General features: G+C 38.4%; 1 protein-coding gene across 2 annotated transcripts in view; it reads left to right on the top strand.

The window, feature by feature from the left end:
- The first annotated feature begins 6,827 nt into the window (after positions 1-6,827).
- LOC114666208 (stonin-1) overlaps positions 6,828-9,663 on the top strand; it is a 51,813-nt gene continuing 48,977 nt past the window's right edge. The window contains exon 1 of one of the 2 annotated variants that reach the window (XM_051919616.1): positions 6,828-7,010. The gene's annotated coding sequence lies outside the window, so the exon portion shown is untranslated. The remainder of the gene's footprint in view (positions 7,011-9,663) is intronic. The other variant, XM_028820978.2, reaches the window with a different exon arrangement.

Genomic DNA, 9,663 nt, shown 5'->3' with positions numbered 1-9,663 from the left:
AGTCCATTGCAGGGTTAACTCATGCAAATTGGTCAAATGTACAAATCCACCCAACATGCACGTATCAGAGATGCTGAAGAAGACCAACGTAATATCCTGCTTATTCCAGCAGGTATTAGAAAATTGATAAAATATATCTAGGAACAGGATACATCAAGTAAGCCTATGTGTTTTCTGTTATATAAAATGAAATTATTTACTTCTATATGTTGTTATTTACCATAGTTTTGGAGAATGGTGACGTGATGCATGTACTACTACTATACTATGTACTTAGTGAAAAACAGTAAATCTCCTCTGTATTGAAGCAACATCATTAAGATCCCTTTACTGAAATGTAGAAGGAATGTATGAATTGAAAAGATGTAAATAGATTTGAAACAAAAACTGGTACCACTGACCCACTGTTATAATTTACACTAATTGAAAATCACAAAAGGTGTGCAGGGCTTTAAAAACTAAAAGCCAGACCTAATCGAATGACAGGCCCACATCCAAAGGGTAGGCCTCGCCAATACAGGCAGCTGAGTCCCAAACTCGAAAGACAGGCTTGTGGCCTGCACAGGTGCAAAAATGGGGAAAAAAACTTTAAAATACAAAAAAGTATCAAAATATCCAATAGAAAACCATGACTCTCTGATCTAATGGACAACAAATCAAAGTTCCTGTATTTTTAAAAATTTATTAAAGGAAGACTTCAAAAAAGAGTACAAATAAAGGCAAAACCTATAAGCAAACAAATCCAAGTAAATCATTATGTAAGAAAGAGTACTTTGAAGCAAATGCAGGGTTCAGAAGCCAGTAAATCTAAACTTGAAACAAAGATCAATAAACAGGAACCAAGAAAACAAATGCAATGCTGAAACTGATCTTCCATCAGCAGCCTTGTCTTTTATATAGCTGCATCATCCAGTGGTCCCACCTCTTTCAGTTCCACATAAAGGACAGAGGGTACCGTAGTTAAGAATAAATGCTAGACATATTCTTTACACAATATATAATATTAAAATTATACTGAGACACGATAGGATTATTGTCAGAATTAAAGGATAACCAAGAGAAGGTTAGCAAAGTGGGTAGCACTGCTGCCTCGTAGTTTGGAGACCTGGGTTCGCTTCCCGGGTCCTCCCTGCATGGAGTTTGCATGTTCTCCCCGTGTCTGCGTGGGTTTCCTCCGGGCGCTCCGGTTTCCTCCCACAGTCCAAAGACATGCTGGTTAGGTGGATTGGCGATTCTAAATTGGCCCTAGTGTGTGCTTGGTGTGTGTGTGGGTGTGTTTGTGTGTGTCCTGCGGTGGGTTGGCACCCTGCCCGGGATTGGTTGCCCTGTGTTGGCTGGGATTGGCTCCAGCAGACCCCCGTGACCCTGTGTTCGGATTCAGCAGGTTGGATAATGGATGGATGGAGGTTAGCAAAGTCAGAACATACTATGGAAAGGTAAAAAGGTCAAAAACCTGGGAAATCAAAAGTGAATCAGGCAAACAGGGATAAAAGGGTGAGGCATTAATCAGAAGTCAAAAAGCAAAATGAAGCCAATTGAGAAACACAAATTTAGCACTAGGACCTACTTTTGTGCGTCTACTAAAGGATAACGTATGCTGTGACCACTGCACATTTATAGCATCACCCTGTGACAAATGGAGTCAGGTAACACTTCTAACCTATGTCATGTAAACACAGATAAACAAGATATGAAGGAAGATAAACTTTGCAAAATTAAATTAAAATGAAAAACAAATGCCAGAAGTTGAATCCTTGTGTTAAAAAAACAAAATACATAAGAATTGTTAATATAACAAAAATAATGAATAATCACGATGTCAAAGAAAATGATAAAACTACAAAGACACAGAATGAACCCAAAAATGGAATTCATACTGTAATATACAAAATTATTTTTTCAAAAACAATTAAAAGATTACATTAAAAAAAAAACTTAAGCCAGGAAAGCAACCCTGGCTGAAACATAACCTCCACAAACCCAGAAATCACAATTTACTAATACTGTACATATATGGAGACCAATAATATATAATAATAATATGAGCTGTGCGATTTTTTTCTTATTTATATTATATTATATTATATTATATTATATTATATTATATTATATAATTTTCCAAACCCTCCTAATCCTGTGAAGGGTTACAGGGGAGCTGGAGCCTATTTCAGCAAGCATAGAGCGCAACTCAGAAACAATCCCCTGAATAGGGCACCTATATTCTATATTATTCTGTTCTATTCCATGCTGCGCTACAGTGTGCTGGGCCAATAACATTACTTCAAGAAACTGCCTCCAAATCAACAAGCTAATTAAAAAGACAGCCTCAATGGTGGGATGCACTCTAGACTCCCTGCAGGTAGCAGCGAAGGAGATATACAGTAAAGACGAAACTTAGTGCCATTATGAATAATGCTGCACATCCTCTCTTTGACACACTAACATTGAATACTTTCAGCCAAAGAATTATTCAGCAGACATTTGTCAAGAAATGCTACTAGGGCTCAATTTGCCTTTTATATATTATGCATTTATTTACTTACCATTGCCTATTTTTTTATTGCTAGTGAAATGTTAATAGGAGAGGAGGAAGGGTAGGAGAGTCAAGTGAGGGTAGGAACTTTCAAAGTTGGCATTATGATTGGTAAATGAAGAGAGTTAGCCGATATAATGGAGAAAAGGAAGGTTGATATATTGTGTGTGCAAGAGATCAGATGGAAGGGGAGAAAGGCCGGGTGGATCAGAGGTGGGTTCAAATTGTTCTACCATGTGTGGATGGAAGGAGAAATGGAGTAGGAGTTGTCCTGAAGGAACAGTATGTCAAGAGTGTTTTAGAGGCGAAAACAGTGTCAGTCAGAGTGTTGATTATGAAGCTGGAAAGTGAAGGTGTGATGATAAATGTTTTTAGTGCATATGCCCTGCAAGTTGGGTGTGTGATGGATGAAAAAGAATATTTCTTGAGTGAGACGGATGAAGTGGTGGAGAATGTACGTAAGGGACAAAGAGTGGTGATTGGAGCGAATTTCAATGGTCATGTCGGTGAAGGGAACAGAGGGGATGAAGAGGTGATGGATAGGTATGGTGTCAAGGAGAGAAGTGCAGGTCAGATGGTAGTGGGATTTTGCAAAAAAGCATGGACATAGCTGTAGTGAATATGTATTTTAAGAAGAAGTAGGAACACAAGGTGATGTACAAGAGTGGAGGAAGATGCACACAAGTGGATTTTATTCTCTGCAGGAAGGTCAGTCTGAATGAGATTGGAAACTGCAAAGTGGTGGCAGAAGAAAGCGTAGTTAGGCAACAGAGGATGGTGGTCTATAGGATGATGGTATGAAGCAAGAAGAGGGTGAGAGTGAGGGCAGAGCCAAGAATCAAATGGTGGAAGTTGAAAAAGGAAGACTGCAAGATGGAGTTCAGGGAGGAGGTAAGATGGGCACTAGGTGACAGTGAGCAGTTACCAGATAGCCTGGCAACTACAGCAGAAATGGCAACGGAGACAGCTAGAAGGGTGCTTGGTGTGACATCTGGACAGAGGAAAGACAAAGAAACCTGGTGGTGAAATGGGGAAGCATGGGAGTATACAGAGGAAGAGGTTGGCTAAGAAGAAGTGGGATAATCAGAGAGACGAAGAAACTAAACAGGAGTATAGGAGAAAAAACATAAGATGAAGAGAGATGTAGTGAAAGCTAAAGATAAGGTGTATGCTGAGATGTATGAGAGCGTGGACACTACAGAAGGAGAAAAGGACCTGTAGCAATTGGCTAGACAGAGGAACTGAGCTGGGCAAGATAAGCAGCAGGTTAGGGTGATAAAGAATTATGATGGAAACATACTCACAAGCGAGGAGAGTACATTTAGCAGATAGAAAGAGAACTTTGAGAGGTTGATAAATGAATGAGAGAGAAGGATGAATTATGTGGAGATGCACCTGGGAGTGCAATTGATTAGAAAAAAGGAAGTAAGGACAGCTATGAAGAGGATGAAGAATGGAAAGGCTGTTGATCCAGATGATATACCTGTGGAAGTGTTTAGGAAAGATGGCAGTGGAGTTTTTAACCAGATTGTTTAATGCAATCCTGGAAAGTGAGAGGATGTCTGAGGAGTGGAGAAGAAATGTACTGGTACCAATTTTTAAGAATAAGGGTGATATGCAGAACTATAGTAACTACAGAGGGATAAAACTGATCAGCCACAGCATGAAGATATGGGAAAGAGTAGTGGAAGCTAGGTTAAGAAGGGAGGTGATGCAAGCAGTCATATAGTTACATGCCCACAAAGAGCACTACAGATGTGATGTTTGCTCTGAGGGTGTTGAAGAAGTATAGAGAAGGCCAGAAGGAGCTGCATTGTGTCTTTGTGGACTTGGAAAAAGCATAGAGAAGAGTCATCGTATTTTTTGAGGAAGTTGGGAGCGGCAGAGAAATATTTAAGAGTGGTACAGGATATGTACGAGGAAATTAAGACAGTGGTGAGGTCTGTGGTAGGAATGATGCATGCATTTAAGGTGGATGTGGGATTACATCAGAGATTGGCTCTGAGCCCTTTCTTATTTGCAATGGTGATGGACATGTTGACAGACAAGATTAGATAGGAGTCTCCGTGGAGACTATGATGTTTGCTGATGACATTGTGATCTGTAGCGGTAGTAGGGAGCAGGTTGAGGAGACACTGGAAAGGTGGAGATATGCTCTAGAGAGGAGAGGAATGAAGGTCAGTAGGAACAAAACGTAATACATGTGTGTAAATGAGAGGGAGGTCAGTGGAATGGTGAGGATGCAGGGAGTAGAGTTGGCGAAGGTGGATGAGTTTAAATACTTGGGATCAACAGTACAGGGTAACGAGGATTGTGGAAGAGAGGTGCAGGCAGGGTGGTATGGGTGGAGAAGAGTGTCAGGAGTGATTTAGGGCAGGTAAGGTGAGTGAGTGAAAGGTAAGGTATACAAGATAATAGTGAGATCAGCTACGTTATATGGGTCGGAGACGGTGGCACTGAAAAAAAGACAGGAGACACAGCTGGAGGTGGCAGAGTTGAAGATGTTAAGATTTCCATTGAGTGGTCATGGACAGGATTAGGAACGAGTACATTAGAGGGTCAGCTCAAGTTGTCCAGTTTGGAGATAAAGCAAGAAGGGCAAGACTGTGTTGGTTTGGACTTGTGCAAAGGAGAGATGCTGAGTATATTGGGAAAAGGATGTTAAGGACAGAGCTGCCAGGCAAGAGAAAAAGAAGAAGGTCAAAGAGGAGGTGTTGAGATGTGGTGAGAGAGGACATGCAGGTGATGGGTGTAACAGAACAAGATGCAGAGGACAGAAAGAAATGGAAAAAGATGATCCGGAGTGGTGACCCCTAACAGGAGCAGCAAAAAGACAAAGAAAGAAAATGTTTAATATAACAATTAATAAGTGAGTAATTCTGTATCCTTCTATCAATAAAAGAGTTCCCGCACTGTATACAGACAAATACATTAAGGTTATCAACTTTCTCCTTGTTTAAGGTTGTGAAACTGTACTCTTTGTGTATTTTAAGTAGTCCTGACATTAAAGGATAATCAATAATTACTGAATTAAATATTTTTTAACAGTGAACAGAATATTAGATCAGTTTTGACAAGACCTGGACTATCAGCCCCACCAGATCATCAATTCTATTCACCTAATTCCTCCAAATTGAAATTGAGATGAATTTAGAAGAGCACTGAGTAACTTTTTATTATGTCTGTTCCTCTCTGTGTGAGGAAAACCTGTTTAACATTTGTTTGAAATGTATCCTTAACAAGTTTCCCAGTGTGTCTTGATGTTTTTCTTGTTGTAAAACAAATGTTAAAATATTAGCTGTAATCCATTCATTTCTTTCATGATTGTAAACACTTGTGTAAAGTCATATTAACCGTTTTATTTATCTTTTCATGACCAATTAAAGCAAATTACAGCTTACAAAGATGTTAATAAACAAGACAGTTTCCTTTTTTGGTCACTAAATTCCAAATACAGCAGTCATGATGGTAGGTCAATACAATGCCACATGCCATTTTTAAAGAAATTGATAGATATTCATGGAGGGAGTATCATGAGTAATAAATGTATCAACAAGGATACTACAGATGCCATACATTATATAAGAGATTTTATCTATAAGAAAGGAAATTAGTGAGCATTTCAAAGGAATGTTCTGCACTCCTACATTACATATTTTTACATTTTAAAGATTAAAAAGCATACAAGACTACAACTGCTTGTCTAAATTTCATGATATAGGTGATAAATATTTCATTTAGTTTCAGAAAATGCAGTAAAGTGATAGTTGTTTTTAAAATTTATATTCACTATTATACAATTATTTAGCTCTTAATATAGATCTCCAGTTATTCAGTAAAATATTTATTTCATGCTTTGCAACTTGATTGATGTTTCAAATATTATAATTTTACATGTTCACATAACAGAAATAAAAAATATATATTGTATTATTTTGATAATAGGAGTCCAGTCATTGCACCTTCATAATCTTCATACTCTTAAAATCCATATCTATTTTTAGAGCTACCTATTATTATCGTTCTAGATAATTATTATAATAAATAGTTGTCTCGCTTATATTCTTGAGTGCATATTTAAAATGATTACATTCCTGGTATCTTAGATTATTGTTTACTTGACCGAAGTTAAACGATTTTGTAAAGTTTATTTTATTTGTTAATAAAATAAAAGCATGTGTTCGATGCAGCAACATCCCCTCGGCCTGCACGAAACAGCAAGTGGAGCAAAAGCAGCCGAATGCTTCAAATGTCTTGATTTAGCAGCACCCGAGACTGCGCGCGTTCTGGTCAAAAGAAGGGCGGAGGGTGCGCGCGTTTGTGCACGCGCTCGCTCCCCGCTCTCAGTTGCTTCACTTATTGCCCGCTGGACGCTGCCGGGATGAGTTCTCCGTTAGGATAGCGGTGTGGCTGTGATTCCTCTGCCATTTTGTGCGAGACCTACTAACCTAAGGGATCCATACTGATCACGTCGTAAGTATGTTGCGGGCACTTGTGATTTAGAGAGGAAGCTGGCGGGTGACCAAACCAAATGTGTGTGTCGGGTCGTCGAGTGAGTGAGTGAGTAGCCGTCCCGCGGAACTCCAAGTTGAGGGGCAAGCTACTCGGAGCGCCGGCGGAACTCGCAGCGGCTCCCAACTTATCTCTCAGGGGAGCGCCATGGGAATGTCCGTTCTGCGCCCGGGGCTTCTTCAGCTTAATATCTCTTAAATCGCAGTTTAACTTAAAAAATACTGAAAACTGTCCGATTGCGTGCGAAGCAATCCAAGTGCCTGTGAACGTCTCGGTGGTAAGAGTTTAATCCCTCCGTGCCTTTTGATTTAATGATGCCAAAGACCAGCTTTTGTGTGCACAGTCGCAGTTTCTGTTTGTTTTATAATGGAAAAGTTAATTACGAGCATGGCCATTTCGGTTTTTGTGTTTTTCCCCCCAATAAATCTAATAATTAATAAGTTAATAATTAATTAATTTAATAATCAATACTTTGCAGCCACTCTCGACTTACCTGTGTATCAGCACTCATTTTTACGTAGTGTAATTAGCAGCGTGCATCATAAGAGACAGTCACGATACAATACTGGGGTACATTTTAAAATTCACATTCGATTATGTGTAGTGATATATTTAGAAACAGAGTCAGATCCTGAGTGATTTATATAAAATCTGTTTTGAGAATAACGTGTTAATGACAGACGCTTTAATAATATTAAAAACTCACTGAAGAGAGAATGAAAAATGACTGCAATTCAAGAATACATAAAGTATATATAAAAGTAAAGCAACATGGTAAAATTTTTAACCCATACATAGACATCTGTTGTTAATGCCCTGACCCATGGGAGGCATAGATAGCTGGTGCCATTTCTGACAGCATTAGGTGCTCAGGACATATATGCCTACCCCCACTCACTCATTGAGGCCAGTGTTAAGATGCCATTTAATCTAATAATCACGTCGCTGGGATGTGGAAGGAAATCCCACACAAACATGGGGAGAATGTGCAAATTCCACAAAGGTATTGTCAGGCTCAGGACTCAAACCCAGGACTCTAAAGTTGTGAGACTGCAATGTTAATCACTGCACCATTCTTAAGTACATAAGTACCCTCTATAAATAACATTCATATAGTTTAGTAATTTGGTATGCTTTAATTCAGAGCAACTCCTTACAGTTTTGTTTTTGTTGAAATGTTTTGGCGTGATTGTGTGTAAAGTCTAAGAGAAGATTACAATGTAGCTTTTGAGTCGTGCAGACTTTTTAAAGGACCTGGCTTTCCTCCATGTGCATGAATCTTTGTTTCTTTAAAGTATGCTGTATGTATAAACTGCATATGGATAGTTTTATGTTACAGTTCATTATTTTGCTGGCACTTTGATCAAAGTGACAAAAATCTCTGGATGAATTTCATTTTAGCCTGTGGACTCATTCAAAGCTGTACAATAAGAAAAGAAAAGCTATTTTACAGGGTTAAACACATGCATATTTTACATCATTTGAGAAGTTTACATTATTTATAAACCTTGCCAGGTCAGTAAAAGTGAAGGAAAAAAAAACATCAAGTAGTAAATTGATGCAAAATCAAACTTTTGGGTTCCAAAAATCTGACTGATTATGACCAGCCTCTCCCAGTACAGTCTGTGATTCACTACAGAAAGCTGTCCCAGTGTGAGCAGGTATCCTGTAGTTGCCTGCCACCATGGCTTTTCACTGGTGATGCATTTCATCCATCTGTTGTGAGGTCCTTTTGTAAGGCCAGGAAGAACCGAAGTAGCAGTGCCACATATTTCCATATTTGTACAGCTGGAGCACATGAAGGATAAATAGCAAGTTAAGAGGATACACCTGCGTTATTATGTATTATTCTTCAGTACTTAGATCAGTACGACACACTAGCATATAGCCATATAAAGTGTTGTATGTATTACCCATAGTATAATACTGCAGTATGTGTGATGAATGATGACTAGTGAGTTATCTGGACATATAAAAAACTAAGATTTAAAACATTTTGACACTTACTGGATTAGTTTACTGAATTTCCATCTTGATAACATGCTCAAAATTATTTAATCTAATTAAGGGTCCGAGTGGAAAAAGAGCCTGTCCCAGCAGTATTGGGCACAAAGCAGGAAACCTCAATGGACAGGGTATCTCATTATGCTGTTTCAGCCCATGTGTTGCAGCTTCTCTTCCAGTAAAGTGAAATAAATTAAAATGTCTAGGAAGCTAGGTCTGTTTTTATATAAAAAATAGTTTAAAGTATCTTTTTATTTTTCCTAAAAAGCTTTGTGTCTGTATAAAAGCCGTTAAAATATTATCAAGCTTTAGGAAAATACAGAGGCTTAATGGCTTCCAAGTAAGATTTGAGAAATAAAACTGTGTTTAAGTGAAGAGGTCCTTTTTATAAATACATAAAAGCTTGACCATGAATTCGGTTGACTTCCAGTGCAAAATAATCTATTGATTTCTTTTATTTATTTATTGCCATCTGCTTCGACTAGACTAGCATCCAATTAATTCAAGGGCGTTTAAATTAGGACATGGGCACATTTGTTGTTTAATAAGCTAGAAGTTTAGCCTAACGCTACATTCTCAAACCAGCATTTAACAGTATTTAACATAAGCATTTA

This window comes from Erpetoichthys calabaricus, chromosome 15, assembly GCF_900747795.2.
Source record: "Erpetoichthys calabaricus chromosome 15, fErpCal1.3, whole genome shotgun sequence".
Taxonomy (NCBI): domain Eukaryota; kingdom Metazoa; phylum Chordata; class Cladistia; order Polypteriformes; family Polypteridae; genus Erpetoichthys; species Erpetoichthys calabaricus.
This window is presented reverse-complemented; position numbering and strand designations above follow the sequence as displayed.